The sequence below is a fragment of the Dreissena polymorpha genome, chromosome 4 (assembly GCF_020536995.1).
Source record: "Dreissena polymorpha isolate Duluth1 chromosome 4, UMN_Dpol_1.0, whole genome shotgun sequence".
In the NCBI taxonomy this organism is placed as follows: domain Eukaryota; kingdom Metazoa; phylum Mollusca; class Bivalvia; order Myida; family Dreissenidae; genus Dreissena; species Dreissena polymorpha.
In genome coordinates, this window is record NC_068358.1 from 117,416,080 (window position 1) to 117,433,891 (window position 17,812).

The 17,812-nt window shown below is 36.9% G+C and overlaps 1 protein-coding gene and 1 long non-coding RNA gene across 3 annotated transcripts in view; both read right to left on the minus strand.

Annotated features, from left to right (window-relative positions):
* LOC127877028 (prion-like-(Q/N-rich) domain-bearing protein 25) overlaps positions 1-17,812 on the minus strand; it is a 54,347-nt gene that overhangs the window by 14,242 nt on the left and 22,293 nt on the right. The gene's annotated exons all lie outside the window — the stretch shown is intronic.
* On the minus strand, positions 7,830-14,130 carry LOC127877029 (uncharacterized). The gene is made up of 3 exons (XR_008048194.1): positions 9,150-14,130; positions 8,638-8,828; positions 7,830-8,301 (listed from the first exon to the last, which is right to left on the minus strand). It is a non-coding gene; the product is annotated as an uncharacterized LOC127877029 (long non-coding RNA).

Below are 17,812 nucleotides of genomic sequence, written 5' to 3' on the forward strand. Positions count from 1 at the left end.
CTCCATATTTCACGTCTTAACAGTACAAAGCAGGGCGAGCAGTATTTGGTTCTATATATCTTCATATTTAAATCAAAAGCTGTTTGTGTCATTGTTTGTTATAATAAATTTTAATTCAATGTCCCCATCTCATAACATTTTATTGAATTTGTCGGATATTTGTTATAGTATTTAATTACAGTGGAATGTCATTAATATGGCATCCAGTTTTAAACAACTCTAATGTTACGTTATCATAGTCATTATGACTATGAAATCTTGTGTTGACAATAAAAAGCAATGCAATCCGCAGGCCAGCTATATACATGCCACGATTCTTTTGATCTTCAAGTGACCAAGAAATGCACCGAAATGGAGACTAAAATATTTGAGTCGCGTTCTGAGAACACTGGGCATAATGCATGTGCGTAAACGTCGTACCAGATAAGCCTTGCAGTCCGCACAGGCTAATAAGGGACGACACTTTCCGCCTGAATTGGATTTTTGCTAAGAAGAGAATTCATTTTAACGAAAAATGTAAAAGCGGACTGCACAGGCTAATCTGGGACGACACTTAACGCACATGCATTATGCCCAGTTTTCTCAGAATGCGACTCAATCGATCATCAAAGTAACCTGTACGTATTGCCATCGTAACTGACGCCAAAATAATAATTATTTAAAACAAGTTTCATGATTATTTAAATTGTATATGAGTTATCAAGTAGACACGCATTGGTAAACATACGGAAAAAGAATGGATAGACCTACCCCTCCTCCTTTATTCGGCGGGTGATTCATGTCATAGACATGAACCATTCCGGTCATTTATGCCATAGACATGAACCATTCCGGTCATTGATGCCATAGGCATGAACCATTCCGGTCTTTCGGTGACTCAGATGAGTCAGTTGCTAATTATGATTAATTGCCTAAAGTAAACAATTGTATATATTGTTTTCTCGTGATAACTTATGGGATCGATTAAAGTGATATGGGCATCTAACAGTTTATAGGTGTCTACCGCAACCGTTGCTTATTTTTGGTGTTTTCACTTCATATACACTTATAATTGTTAATGCAGCATAAACATACTAAAACAACATACCGGAAAGAGAAAAATAATGCATTTGAAGATCAACCGTACTTTCGTTTGACAACTGATTATGCATGTACGATATGAACCTAAATTATGTTTTAGTGCAGATTCGTTTATACGACACAAAGACGCAATTTTGTTTTACGGATCATTTCAGCATAGAGGACTGGGTGAGTTATGTTAAATATCGACTATAATTTTTTTTATAAACAACTGGTAGAAAGATGTGTTGCAGATAATTGGTCAGTAACCACATTTTAACTTACTCTTTTAACCTGTTTATTCTTTTAAACTCAATTCAACAGTGAAAAATGCCAATAATATCACTTTAAGTATACGTTCGTGGGAAGGATTTAATGAGACGTGTTAATCCGTGCTCGGACAGCTTCGGAATCTTAATTTTGAAGTATTACAATTTAGCCGCCGAATGGTCGGACGGTTTCAGGATGTTTGGCATTCGAACGCAATAAAACCCATCGATATTGATTCGAAATCGCGGCAGGGTTTTCGATGCACTTTTGAAACTGAGTGTATTCTGTCATATTGCGAATTGACAACAAAAAAGCTACCCGACAAGCCGATAAAATGAGTAATTTCCCAATTATACACCATGATGTTTAAATAATTGTGTATTCAAAGATGATGAATCGTCGATGCAGATTATCAACAGAAGAAATGACGAGCATTAGTGTTTGTTTTATAATTTACATTGACAGTGACCATGACCCGACTGACCCAAAGTGCAACACCGTGCTTGGTCTTCATACGCACACAATTTCAAAGCTGTTTCACACGTTTGGTCTTTCCTCAATGGCACTTCGCAGACGGCACAATGTGGAATTGCTTGTGGTATGTCGTTTTGGTCATGTTAGCCTATTCTCGTGATTCTAGTCTGGATATGTAATGGTTGATTTATGTAGCTATTTAGCTCTAATACGTCACTGAACAATTGTGTTTCTCCTACACTGTTTCTGCTGTCCTGATCTCCGTTCATAATTTTGCCATTAATTATTTCCATATATGCCGCGGTGAACAAGAGATATACAGGAGTACGATTCTGAGGCACTGTTTTGTAGTGATGCTGTGAGATAGCAATTTGTTGGTGGCTTTTGCTGCTTCGAAGACTAAAACAAGAATCTGTTTGGAAGCCATGGACAGGGAAAGCCTGTTGGTATTGCGTATGTCTGTCATAGTGCGACAGGGTACTGCACATGCGCTAAAGCCCCCACCCCTCTCTGTCTTGACTGCCCCTGTTGCCCATCGGTATAGGCCCTTTCCATGCTTAATGAGGATACCTTTCTTCGAGAATAGCCACCGTCAGGGATTTCTTGTCCGCACCAATGTACTCGTTTTCTGTTCCTGTGTATTTTCCCACTGGTAGCGGAGGGTCTTGACATCTGACGACAGCGATCCCGATGCTTCCTCAGCATCTCTTTTTCGTACGAAACTATATCTTATCAGTCGTCACTCTCAGAAGCTTTTCACTCTGTGCATCAGTTGATCATACGTGAAACTCGCCATCGTGAGCTGCTTTGTGGCTTTGCATATCCTGCTTTTCGATAGTGGTGGAACGGCCCTAGTCTGCTCCCTCTCTTTTATTGGCGTTAATCTGACAGCAGCGGTGATTATGTGCAAACTTCTTGACTCTCAAGAAAGCGCAGGTGGGACATGGGTTTAGTGTTGTAGCTCGTACAAGCACGTTATAAATGGCCAATTACGGGTTTAAAGACAACAAGACCATGCTACTCAGAAAACGTTCATTACCCAAAACTCCTAGTCGTACAAAACACCACAGGTTACATTCAACTATTCATTTACACACAACACTACAATGGGTAGCCTTCATCAGGCATTTGGAGCGGTTTTCCATGAGAGATCTAACTGTGCTTTGGTACACCGTCTTGGGGATCTTGTCGTTTGCTCCGTATTGTGAAAAGCTCCACATGATGTTACTTTTTCTTGTGGTTTGCCGCTGTTCCAGTTGTGTTCATGCCATTCTCCTGTCGAATGACCCCTTTGTAATTACATGTATGTTGGTCTCTATACTGGAGTGGAGTGTTGTCTAGTGTCAGTTGGCCAGACTGAACACTGTGGGGAGAGTTTAACAAGAAATATATTTTAAAAAAGATATACGGCGTTGATTGTGGTTGGATTTGGTGAAAGGTAAAGAGTTCAATGAATGAGATCAAAGATAGCGAATGTCTTTTTCTGTGCAGTTCTTAGCTGCATCATACGCAGTACGGGATGTTAAGCGGAGTTTCGCGGCTTATTTTACATTATTACATATTGCTGGTCATAAACCTATAGATACAAACCAGAAAACCAAAACAAGAATGGAAGTGAAATTAAAACATTAAGTCAACCGGCCACATATTTAAAATATCCATACGCGCGTTCTACAAACCTGTTATAGTGGTTTGTCGATTATTAACAGTATCAAGAATCATCGCGCTCATTCTTAATAGATTAGTCAATATGGTGGAATAATTCTTGTTAAATTAAAAAATATTATTGATCATAGTATTGTTGAAAACACATTAAGAATCTAGTATTGACATACCATAATTATATCGCTGAATATTTTCATTTTACATATTTCTGGTCTAAAGAAAATTCCACAGTCCATGGTATATGCCAGATTTTTGAGTCAGATAGACTTCAGCCCTTATCAGCAATACAATTATGGTCTGTAGCTGTTAATGAGATAACATGCTGAGATTGACCCTTTGGGAAGGTTAACCAGAGAAAGGGATTTATTGCTGCTGACCAAAAGTCTTCCAGATAACCCAAACACACCTAGTTCACGAGATAGCGATATTATATAACAATTACACTGTCCGCGAATTGACCCTGATTGCGCTGGTAATTCTCTGAAAATAAAAGGTGAACGACAAACTGCATTGACGTCGAGAGTTGATATCTATCAAGCCTTTTCATTAGAGATAAAATTGTTTCATGCAGTAAAACAGTGTTACAAAGACGCGTCCATGTTTCCAATGTTCTGGTGGTATGTTCAAATCAGCCAATTGAATAAATGAAGTGTATTCATTCGTAACTAGCCGCGGGAAATTTGATGTGAATTTTATTGGACATTTACAAAGGTCAGGTAAGGTGAAAAGCTGGCTTATACAGCTACGCCGATAAATGATGGCGATGCGTTTTTCTTGTTGCTGGTTACGAAATACTTGGGAGGTCCAAGCTGGGATTTTGTCCAAAGCCATCTACATTCTGTATGAAACGGTTGTTGCACACTTTTCTGTGCAACAGAGCACCAGATCATTTGGGCTGGCTGCACTTCTGTCGGTAGTTCTGGTATCATGTCATTAATACAGAGAATGAACTGGGTGGCTGACAAAACTTCTCCTTGTTGAGGCAGAAGTACGCAGCAGTAAATTTTGCACACAGAGACCGTTACCAACACACAGTACCTCTGGGCACGTATTCACAAACCCATTCTTAGACTTGAGAATAAAGCAGACTTGGACCCTAGAAAATGCGTTCAGTGTTTGAAGATATACAGGCCTCCACTGGTGATTATGACATTAACAAAATGTTCTACACGAAGAATGATAAAGATAGAGATGTTTAATGCCAAGTCTGACTCAAAATTCAAGCAATGCTTGAATATATCAGTTTAAAAAATATTCTTTAATTTTAGTCTTAATAAGTCTAAGAATATTTTGGTGAATACAAGCCCATCTGATTGTGCAGGAGCGATTTGGTCAACCAGTGTATGTAGCCTTGGATACAAGTGTACCACTACCAAGGATTTTGACAATGAGCCCGTTCTTCTAAAACTTTTTAATTGCCTGCGAAGACAGCATTGAACCTCTGCATGCGCTGTTTGACTTTGCACACATTGTCTTGCAGATCAACAGGCTGATTGGTCCGTCTCGAGACTTGTTTGTTCCTTTCTTAACTCTTTACCACTTAGATATGTATTTAGACACATTTGTAATCCATCAGAAAGTTAAATTTAATTAAAGACCTTTCTTACTAGATTCAAGTTGTAAAGGCTTCATTTTCAACCCTTTGATATTGATGAGCAGCAAACAGCATAAAACCTGAACACTGTGAATTACTCGCAGGCTGTTCTGGTTTTATGCTGTTTGCACATAGCCATTTTTACTTTGCTTTGAGTGGCAAAGGGTTAATGAAAGGAATCAGCATTTCATCCTTCCAGCACTGGGTTACCTGCATGACCCTACGACCATCCGATGTTTAGATGTCAACAGCTTTTGAAGAACTGTATCGCAAAAGTGTTTGGTTATTAATTAGTGGTTGTGAGATTTCCTTTTCTGGTGTTTTAAGTTCAATTGTTTTCATGTTCAAGTAATTGGGCAGAAAATCAATTAAATGGTAAATGAAGGGGTTTATAGTCTGATAATGATACTAAACTCATCTTCAATCAACTTTGACACTTATCCTTGATAATTGGGAAATAAATTGTCCGTTTACATTCGGCTCAGTATGCAGCCATGGCACATTGATTTAGTTCCCTCACAGGTACCCATTCAACTCCTGGGTGGAGAGGAGCGAGCGGGGGATTTATTTTTTGCTCAGGAAAATTCCGTAATCTTTGCGTGATTCTAACCAGGGACCTTCAGATACATAGACCAGCATCCTACCACTCGACCACAGTCCCATTTACAGTGACTTTGACCAGACATGTCTTAAATATACTCCCAAGCTACATGTAGGTATTCATTCAAGCTTGCCATATTCCAGGGTCCATTAAGATTGATTCTAGCAAACTTAAATTATGGACTGAAAACCACCTTATTAAAGCCACCGCCATCCCCCACACATTAATATTATAACCTCACACCTTGTTGAAAACATGATAAACAAGCATATTCATTGAATTGATATCCCCCGCCAATATGCTTCTTGACACTCATACCAAGTTTCAATGAAATCCGCCAAAGCACTTCCAAAATGTGGCTCTGGACACACAAATACATTTTTTTCAAGATACAAAGGGCCATAACTCTGTTATTATCAGATGGTGTACAATGCCATTTGGTGTGCATCATCCTGTTATCTATATATATACTCATACCAAGTTTCAATGAAATCCGCCAAAGCACTTCCAAGATATGGCTCTGGACGGACAACGCCAAAACAATATCCCTCCGCCTATGGCAGGGGAAAAAAAAGGCATGACCATGAATTTGTAGATATGCCAGAGATGTTTTCCATGCCCAATGATCCACAGGTTCCTAGATTCTAAGCTCTTGAAATAAGCATGGGTATGGCAGAAGCATAAACAGTTTTAAGTTTGCAGAAAGAAACTTTTTCCAAATTTCAGGGTGTTAAAGCGATACATATGTATATTTCTTTATCCCTAGTGAGCCAGACATTCCATAGTTATCTGCCCTTGAATATAACTTAAAAAGTTGATATATAATTACGTCTGTTACAAGTTTTAGTTGCTATGGTTTCACTTTACAAAATATGTGAATATATTTCTGGTAAATAACATGTCTAGATGTTTAATAACTTAGCACTTATATGAGTCTCAACAAGATGTTGAGATAATTAGACCCTGATGCCACCTGTGGGAACAGTATTTTCAATATCAAGTCATTGACCCATTTGATTAAATCTTGGTCTATATTAGGTGATTGTCAAAGTCAAACTAGGTCAGGATATATGAGTATTGAATGGAAGTATAAAAGCTTTTAAAAGAATTTTGACTTTCTAAGAAATAAAAAAGAAGCTGAATGTCAAGGTGAACAAGAGCTTATGCAACGCGGGAATGATGCGAGTACTCCTATGTAACATTCTTGCCGGTATCAAAGTTTCATTGAAGACAGTTATACAAAAAGCCATCATTTTGAGTCACTGAGAATTGGACCTTCTGAATATATGTAGGTCCTCCCTTGTCAAAAAAGTGAGCAAAATCCGGTTATAACCCAGTTTTAAACTGGGTTTAACCCTGCGGTATTGGCACCGAGCTAAAAGCGAGTCTTTTAAACACACTTTTTGCTTACCGACTTGGTTTTATCTGAGTTGAATCTTGGTTTAACTCGCTTAAAGCCAACATAGTGGTTTTTTAACCGTCTTAAGTGGGTTTAAAGTGAGTTTTTTCAGGCATCTGTGTTTAACTCTGTGGTATTTGCACTGTGCTAAAAGCGGGTTTTTCAGACACGCTTTTAGCTTACCGACTGGGTTTTTTAGCTTACCGACTTGGTTTTTTCTGAGTTAAATCTTGGTTTAACTCGCTTTAAACCAACATAGTGGGTTTTTTAACCATCTTAAGTGGGTTTAAAGTGAGTATGATTTTCTACAAGTTGGTTTTTTGAGGTTTTTTAAACATGCTTAGACCAACTTCTGTCTGTGGAGTTGGTTTTAAGTGGGTAAAAAGTGTGTTTTTTATGTGAGCTATAAGCAGGCTAAACACGGTTTTTAAGTGAGCGAAAAGTGAGCTGAAAGCAAGCCTTTGTTAGTTTTTTTCACAGTGAAAACATGCTTTTAACTCGCTTTAAACCTAGTTATTAACAGTATTTTATCTGTGAAAAAAACAAAAGCAATTTGTGGGTTTGGGTAAGTTGATTTTTGTGGGTTTTAACAGTGTTTTAGTGAGTTTTTTTTAAGAAAGTAGTTTTTTTGAGAGCCTTTTGTGGGATTTTGCAGTGTGAAAAAAAAAATTTTGGACTGATATGTTCTAGAAAAATGGTTTTTGTGAAGCAATTACAACAGTTCATTATAAGCCCAATGTGGTTAAAAGGGAAAAAAACACAATGTGTACGAAAATTATGTTTATATGACAAAAATAGTACACCGCAAATTAATACTAACAGATTATTTTTACAATACATTATAAAATAATAGACATTTATGGAAGATTTTAAAGCAAAAGTTTGACCGCAATGGACCACTGCGGGTGGAGTATTTAGACCGCAGCTGCTGCAGAGACCTGGATCTCAGCTGTTGGAGGTACCTGAACCGCAGTGGAATGAGGAACCTGGATTTCAGCTTAAGGAGGGACCTTGACGGCATACGGTGTTGGGACCTGCACAGCAGCTACTGGAGAGACCTTGACCGCTAGGGGACCTGGAAAGCAGCCAGTGCAGGGACCTAGACCTGATCTTGGCGGGTGGAGGGACCTGGAAAGCAGCTGGTAGAGACCTGGAAAGCGGGCGCTGGAGCGACATGTAGTTGTTCCATTGATGCTGCTTGTGTCCTTCTCCTCTTGAGCATCTCTTATGCCAGTTGATCTGCAAAGGATTAATACCATATCACTTTCAAAAGGGCAAGGCATTCTTCAAACATGTTGATTGGTTATGTTTTTGTTCCACTTAACTATGAAATATTGCTGTTATGGTAATCTTGTTGCTTTAATAATAATAAATTTAAGTTATTTGCTTGTTGTTTTTGTTTGTTTATTTTTGAAATTTTAATCCCGTGATCACATGTGACTTAGCACTTTTCATCAATTATTAAAAGAAATTGCGTTTGGTAGAAAATGCAGTTTGAAAATGTACCAAGATGCGTGGTCTCATTTGGCTGTGTGGTCTGGTGGCATTGTAAATGCAATAACCTGTATAGTTTACCTCTCAACAAATCGAGCTTTCTTGGTCAAGGACAGGGCGAGGTTTTCCCACTCTTGTTCCCCTCAAGTTTGCCAGCTTGTGCAGGGTAAAAACCAGGTTTAAAAGTCCATACATCAGGCAGGCGATGATGCACATTCTTTCCAAAGGATCTTCCCAACGATGTCAATTTTGCCTTGTGGCAAGAGTTTAACCTTCAAAATTAAAATATATAAGTTCTAATTAAGTAAGAGGGAAAGAAATCCGTTCAGTAATAACCAGAAATAGATATAAATAAAATTTTAGATGACAATAACCATGAAACACAACCATAATTATTCACTGTACACAACATTTACACTTTTTCATGTGTAAGTTTATCTATTTTTGCTTCAAAATGTGTTGTTTATCCTTTAAATTGCAATACAATAACTTATCCATTTACATTTCCCAGTGACAATACATAAATATGATAATGATCATAATTAATTCAATAAACTAAATAAAAAAAGGGGTGAAGAAATGACAATACAAACCTGTTAAAACTGTTCTTCAGTATTCCAAAAACAACAACAGGCAGTTCAACCTCCTTTCCAACCAACTTATTATTGATTTCCACATTGCAGTAAAAAACACATTGTTTTCATCACACAATACTTCATGCTGACAGAATTTCAAGACATTTTACACTACCATTATAAGTCTTTCACTTCTTTATATTAATGTTGCTGAATTAAATTTAGCTCAATATTCAGTTGCTGACACCAGCTTGTTTTTCAAAAGTTGTTGTTTTCAAAAAGATAACTTCCTCAGTGCAATAGCCAATCAAAAGCCTTATATCTTATTCCACACAGCCTTATCTCTAGGACCCCATCAGTAGCCTTATCTACCCCTAGATAATCAGTACCCTGTTTAGCTCTGAATGCCTGACAGATTGTTATCTGTTTATTGTTAGTGGTGTGAAATAAGGGTGTTTTAAGGTATTGTCTTGTTATTTTGTTGACAGTTTATGTAACACAGGTAATGTTTGGCATTTTATTATTTTATTCCAAATTAAGAAAATGGATATGATGGTATCATATGCAAATATCAAAATCTTGCATAACTTATGTACAAAAATAAATAGATTATTTCCAAAATAATGTTTCCAATACCATAATTATTTAAATATGCAGATTTTACAAGTAAATACTGTTTTAAACAAATATAAACAATCATATGAGATTGTTTAAAAAAAAATAAAAAATTAAGACATAAAACAATCATAAGATATTGTTTATAATAAAAACAAACATAAAGAAAAAATTCAAAGTGAAACACAAACTCTTTCATTTTCATGTATAAAACTAAGCTTGACCATTGTTAGTTTTTGTCAGTGATACTTGTTGTCCATCTGTGAACCTGTGATGTTCTGAAAGAGCCATTTTCATCCAATATTCCCTAAAAATTATGGGGAGCACACAAATGTACAATAGGGACAATGGCAAACAAGCTGTAAAAAAAGCCCCTTTACAATTGACTTGTTTTATTTATGGCTATAAACATCAAACAAAGACCCAGTTGAAGAATTATTGTTTCATTGATGAGTTATACTAATAAACAAAAGACCAACTTGTTGAAAAGTGTGTTAAAGTGAGTCTTTAAGCCTCGTTGCAGCTCTCAACTTATTTACAAAAAGACCAAGTTAAACTCGCTTAAACCCACTTCTGTTTAAAAAAAGACCAACTTCTGTTGTAAAAGACTCGCTTATAAAACAAAAAGACACACTTAAACACACATAAACCAACTCATAAATAAAAAGGCTCACTTTTGACACACAAAAAACCGACTTCTTACTGAAAAAAACTCGCTTAAACACACATCTTCTTAAAATAACCAACTTTAAACTCAGTTAAGCACAGTTTAGCGCACATAAAACTCACTTTTATTAGCAAAAACCAACTTCCGCTAAGAAAAACTCAGAAAAAACACAGTTTTATGTTGGTTTAAGTGTGTTTTGGTATGAAAGTGGGTTATTTTTTGACAAGGGCTAGTTCAAAAGCAGGTAAATTACAAGATCAAAATAAGGTCAGGTGATAAATAAGGGTGCGTTGAGAGTTTTCATAAATTACATCCACACTAGTATCAAATCTTTTCATGATAAAGGAAACACTCATTTTGGGTTAACCTTGTATAAAGAATGGATAGAAAAAAAACAACAACTGACAGGCCAGTGGATATGCATGCCACTTAAGTGAATGTTAATTGCCATAACTGCCTAAAATGAAACTTTTAAGTTATCCAGATGCGCAACTTGCCGATTTAAAGATGGACTGACACGTTTAAATCCATATGACCTTTTTCTCTGGACATGGGGGGCATAACAAGTGACACAGTAATAAATATGATGAATTATAATTAAATTTTATTTTAACTTTTATCCAAAATTTTCTTTTTTGTCACATACACTAACTAAAAAAGATCAAAATTCTGCAACAAATGACTTAATATTGATTACATAATTGTGCATAATAATATGCCAAATTACCATACACGTACTGGGAATTAATTTAAATGCTTTCGATGCTTGACATTAAGATAACAAATATATTCGAATAAGCATGATAATATACCTCAGGTCAATGAAGTTCAAAGGTAAAATGTATAAAATATGTTTACAACTTATATGTTTTCCATGTCATACATGTTTAACTTTTACACTTACACTATATGTACCAGTCCTTTCATGCTTTAACAAATTGGTCACTGATATATTATCCATCAAGCTTACACTAAAACATCAAACAATTCTAATGTTATTCTGTTGAAAAAATAAATCTGACATGTGCATAGGTAGAAAGTCCTGTTAAGAATTTTACAGACAAGAGGGCCAAGATGGCCCTAGTTCGCTCACCTGAGAGGAGTTGGTTTATTCAATCTTTACCAAACGTCAAACTTGACCTAGATATTATCCAGACAAACATCCTGGTCAAGTTTCATCATTGTTGAACCAAAACTCTGGCATATGGAGTGTTCTTGTTTTTGTAAGATTTGACCTTGTGACCTATATTTTGAGTTGACCCCCTTCCCTCCCCCTTACCAAATATCAAACTTCGCTTACAAAAATAAATATTATGACCAAGATTCATAAAATCTGAAACAAAATTGTGACCTCTAGAGTGTTTACAAGGATTTTGTATAATATAATGAAAATTTGGACAATCTAAGGGCAATAGTTATGGCATTAATTATGTGATATATATTAAACCCAATCTTTGTACAAAGTTTCATGATGATTGGGCAAAAAATGTGATTTCTAGAGTGTTCACAAGTTTTTTTTACTGTATAAGTATGAGAAAACAGCCCCCCCCCCCAGCAACCATGTTATTCAACTGACCGGAACCATTTTCCAACTCAACTCTCATATCAAGGAAACAAATGTTCTGACCAAATGTCATGCAAATTGGGCCAAAAATGTCACTTCTAGAGTGTTCACATGTTTTCACTATATACAAATAGAGAAAAATACCCTGCCCACTGGCGGCAATGTTTTTTCACCGATCTGGACCATTTTCGAACTCGTCTGAGATATCAAGGACCAATGTTTTGACCAACTTTCATGATGATTGAGCAAAAATTGTGACTTCTAGAGTGTTTACAAGGTTCCTCTTAAGCCAAATAAGGAAAACTGCCCCCCCCCCCCCCCCCCCCCCCCCCCGGAAGCCATGTTATTCAACTGACCGGAACCATTTTCGAACTCAACTCTCTTTTCAAATGTTCTAGAGTGTTCACATGTTTTCACTATATACATATAGAAAAAAATGCCCCGCCCACTGGCAGCCGTGTTTTTTCACTGCTCTGGACCATTTTCTAACTCGGCCGAGATATCAATAAAACCAATGTTTTGACCAACTTTCATGATGATTGGGCAAAAATTGTGACTTCTAGAGTGTTTACAAGGTTTCTCTATAGCCAAAAAAGGAAAACTGCCCCCCCCCCCTCGGCAGCCATGTTATTCAACTGACCGGAACCATTTTCGAACTCAACTCTCATATAAAAGAAACAAATGTTCTGACCAAATTTCAAGAAAATTTGGCCAAAAATGTGACTTCTAAAGTGTTTACATGTTTTCACAATATACATATAGAGAAAAATGCCCCGACCACTTGCGGCCATGTTTTTTTAACTGATCTGGACCATTTTCAAACTCGTCCGAGATATCAATAAAACCAATGTTTTGACCAATTTTCATGATGATTGGGCAAAAATTGTGACTTCTAGAGTGTTTACAAGGTTTCTCTATAGCCAAATAAGGAAAACTGCCCCCCCCCTCGGCAGCCATGTTATTCAACTGACCGGAACCATTTTCGAACTCAACTCTCATATAAAAGAAACAAATGTTCTGATCAAATGTCAAGAAAATTGGGCCAAAAATGTGACTTCTAGAGTGTTCACATGTTTTCACAATAAACATATAGAGAAAAATGCCCCGACCACTGGCGGCCATGTTGTTTTAACTGATCTGGACCATTTTCAAACTCGTCCGAGATATCAATAAAACCAATGTTTTGACCAACTTTCATGATGATTGGGCAAAAATTGTGACTTCTAGACTGTTTACAAGGTTTCTCTTTAGCCAAATAAGGAATACTGCCCCCCCCCGCCTTGCAGCTATGTTATTCAACTGACCGGAACCATTTTCAAACTCAACTTTCATATCAAGGAAACAAATGTTCTGACCAAATTTCATTAAAATTGTGCCAAAAATGTCACTTCTAGAGTGTTCACGTTTTCACTATATACAAATAGAGAAAAATGCCCCGCCCACTGGAGGCCATGCTTTTTCACCGATCTGGACCATTTCGAACTCGTCCCAGATATCAATAAAACCAATGTTTTGACCAACTTTCATGATGATTGGGCAAAAATTGTGACTTCTAGAGTGTTTACAATGTTTCTCTATAGCCAAATAAGGAAAACTGCCCCGCCCACTGGCGGCCATGTTTTTCAACGGACCGGAATCACTTTTGAACTCGACAAACATATCATTAAGGCTAATATTTTGACAAAGTTACATGAAGATTGGGCATGAAATGTGACTTTTACAGTGTTTACAAGGTTTTTCTTTTTTTGACCTAGTGACCTAGTTTTTGACCCAGCATGACCCGGTGTCAAACTTGATCAAGATATCATTGGGACAAATCTTCTGACCAAGTTTCATAGAGATTGGACATGAAATGTGGCCTCTAGAGTGTTTACAAACCAAATGTGGACGACGGACAGACGGACGGAAGACGGACAAAGACCAGTCACAAAAGCTCACCTGAGCAATCAGGTGAGCTGAAAATAAAAAACTTAACAAGCATTCAAATAATAACTGTGTTGTCTGCAGGTAAGCCTTGTGCAGTGCTTAATTTTATGTTGGCAAACAATTTAACAAAGTTGTTAGAGAGCCAACATTAATACAAAATATATTGCTGCACAATAGAGAATTACAATATACAGATGTATGGTCTTCTCTAAATACCAAAGCCTCCAATCAAACTCTCCGTTTTGTTGTTGAAATGTACAGCACTGAAAAGAGAATAACAATCAACTCATAAATTTAGGTTATAATAAATTAAATTTATAGCGCAATTATTAAGAAATAGTAAACCCCACTGAGGTCCCTATGGAATTATAGTGACCAGCCAGGCAGCCACAAACCGTATATGGACGGAAGCCGTGTACAATTATTCTTCCTGGAATGAACAATTGGGTCAGAATGACCCCTGGTGACCCCACATGAACATCAACTCCCATTTACATGAACACAAATCATGGATGCGGTTATTTCACAATTTATTTACTCTCAAAACATTGTTTTAAACATGATTGATTCGTGCGAAATCGAGGGAAGAAGTCAATCAATTAACATTTATTCAGTCCCTGAATAGGAAGTGAAGGCGAACTGGATCTCTGTCGAATTTCTCGATGATTTTTTGAATGAATGAATTCTTGTCAGTGTTGATCCGACCCCTGTGAACGTTCATTATGCATAATCATAAGAGCCTGTCGTCGGACATGGTGGATCTTAGCCATGTCTTGACTCGTTTCAGCGTGCTAAATGATCGTTCCGCCGTACAAGTGGTGGCGGGCAGGAATAGTAATATGATCATAGCCTCACGCACGGCTGGAAACAAATCCGTTTTTTTTGCAAAATCTGACTCATTCTGTTCGATGGATTCCTTCTAGTTTATGTCGTACCATGACATTGCGTCTTGTTCAAAATTATCGATTTGATAAAATTTGTCGATGGTTCGGACTGTATCTTTATAGTCTGATCGATCCAAATTTTTGATGTGGTTCGGATGGAGTTGATATAACATGAACTCAGGAATATTAGATTCAGAAAATCGGCTTGCTAGAGACTGGATCAGTGAATCCATGTACGGAATATAAATTTTGCGTCGGTAGTATTCTTCACTGGTTCCGACAACATTTGCTCGGTGTACTTGCCGTGGTATTGCCATTGTAACACCAATATCTTCGGCTGTTTTTAATTATTGCCGGACCGAATATATTCTCCGCGGAAATCGAATCCGCATTTTCTCGATGATCGGTGAACATTGATGTCAGATTATCGACATGTTTTTGACACCGTAGCAATGGAAGACTTTCTCACAAAGAATTTCCGCATTGCGCACATGCTGTGCAAATATTCTATAGATCTTCTCTTTTTTACAGGGCTTTTTATCAGGAAATTAGGAAGAGGCCCTAGCCTTTCAAATTGGGAATTTCATGCGCGATAACGGCTCATTTTGGGAAGGCCGTGTTTTTAAAAGTATTTGAAATAGGGTCTTTTTCATTGCGCAGACGTATTAAAAGACACATTGTGGCGCATTCTTAATCATATTAGAGCTCATTGCTTTCAATATGGGAGATGCCCAATATGTCTAAGAAACTTTTTTTTTTGTTTTACAATTTGGGAAATTCCGCTATAAATTTTTGAAAAAATGACCTTATTTTCAAGTAGGAAAGGGCCGAATTTCAGCCCCTGTTATATAAGGGTGAAAAGCCCTGTTTAGAAGACAGTCTACGCACATCTGATTTGAAAGTTATGTTAAGTGACTGTGTTATAAATTTATCAAGATGTAATACCAATAAATCTGTATCATCACCAACTACAATAACATTTTCAATGGCAGTATCTACAATTAAACAATCAGCAGCATCATTTGCACCAGACATTCACCAAGCGTGAACAAGTTTTGTTTGTTTTCTGGATTATTCAAAACATCTTCTTTCTTCACTCTCAGCAGAGTTTCCAATCAAAACTTCACAGCTTTTCCGAGTTCCCCTTTGTCAGGCGTAGATGGGTAATATCCTTGATGGTGGGTCCTTACTTATATCCATCAAATACAACAGTGATATCGCCTTTATAATTTCGGTACAGATAGTCGTAGTACATCAGACATATGTCTGCAAGTGAAGACCCTTGCATCCAAGGAAGTCGATGAATGAGTGACCCTCGGGCGGGCGGGCGGCCTCCATCTATAACATAGCAAGTTCCATCCGATTTATCAGTCTATCCATCATTCCTTCCATCTGTTCATCATCCACTTTCTAACTGTCATTACATCTCTAGGAATTTTATAGGACTGGATTCCTGTAAAACACGAAACAAAAGATTATAAAGAAATCACACACACACAAAACATTTAAATGCGACCTTTTAATGTTTTCCCTAAAATAGTGGAAACTAATTTTCTTATGGCCGTTATTGGCTTCTGTACTTTATTTTACAAAGTACTCTCGCAATATTTGACATATTATATTTGTTTTGGTCAAGCCTTTACTCGCCGCTTGAAAAACTGTTTGTTTTCCCAACGGGTTTTTGAAAAGAGACGTAAAAACATTGTTTTACAGACGAAAACAGAATCGCCTCGCAGAAATCTTAATTTGCCTTAAAAATCAAAGGCAGAATGGTTCGAGATTAAATATTCGAGAAACCGTTATAATAATTATGTTACACATAAATTCTTTGCATCAATGATCAACGTGTTCTATCTTAATATAAAATACTGTTAAATACCTGAAGATATGTTGATCTCAAAGCCGAATGCCAGTATTAATCTCGTCGTATCTATATCTATCTAAGATAAACACACGCAGTCATGTATTATTTGTGACGTCATCCTGTTTTGACGTGACTTTCCTACTGATCTTGTATGTATGGAAGCATATCAGGGACACGTCCAATTTCTTCATTTTGGCCACTTTCAAAGTTGATTATAATGAAAACGGCAAAAGCAAAACAGTGGGACTTTTTTTTGGGTATACACTTTGTCATCCTCTGTCGCATGACGCAAAAAGAAGTTCTTTTGCAATTTTGTCTAGGTCAAACCTTTCACTGACTGGACTATAATGATTTTCTGCAGTGTCGTATAACTTTACATCATGTTTTTACGACTTCTATTGAAAATCGGTATCGTCAATGTAAACATTTTGGCATAGCAGACGAGAGAATGTAATTTAAAGAATGGCTTTGTTCAAGATTGGATTTTCGTCCGACAAATAAGTTAATAAAGAAGAATTATGATTATGATGGGAAAAGGGCCTTTGAGCTGTGGTAGCATGGGGCACAGCGGTCAAGGAGGCCAGAATTTGATGACGTTGAATAAATGTCACCTGCTGTACAGACATCATTTGTTTAACTGGTGATAAACAGTGAAATTTTAACAATTTATGTTGTTAAATAGTTTTATTTTATTTTTTACTCTGTGCATCAAAATAACTGTCTTGTGTTCACTAATTATTTTCTGATAAAACCTGATTAAACAGTTACACAACACAATTGTGTTCATTTGCTATGTCATTTATGGTCTAGTAGACATCAGACTCGGGCTAGTACATTTTAAGAGGACCTGGTCCGATGGTCTTGCTGTAAAAAAAGTTAATGTTGAACCCTGTTCTGACCAAATTTCATAAAGATTGAATGAAAACTGTGACCTCTATTGTCTACACAAGGTTTTTCTTTTATTTGACCTAGTGCCCTAGTTTTTTACCACAGATGACCAAAATACAATCCCAACCCAGACTGTCATCAAGATAAACATTCCGACCAAATTTCATAAAGATCGGATGAAAACTGTGACCTCCTTTGTCTTCACAAGGTTTTTCTATTATTTGACCTAGTGACCTAGTTTTTTACCCCAGACAACCCAAATACAATCCCAAC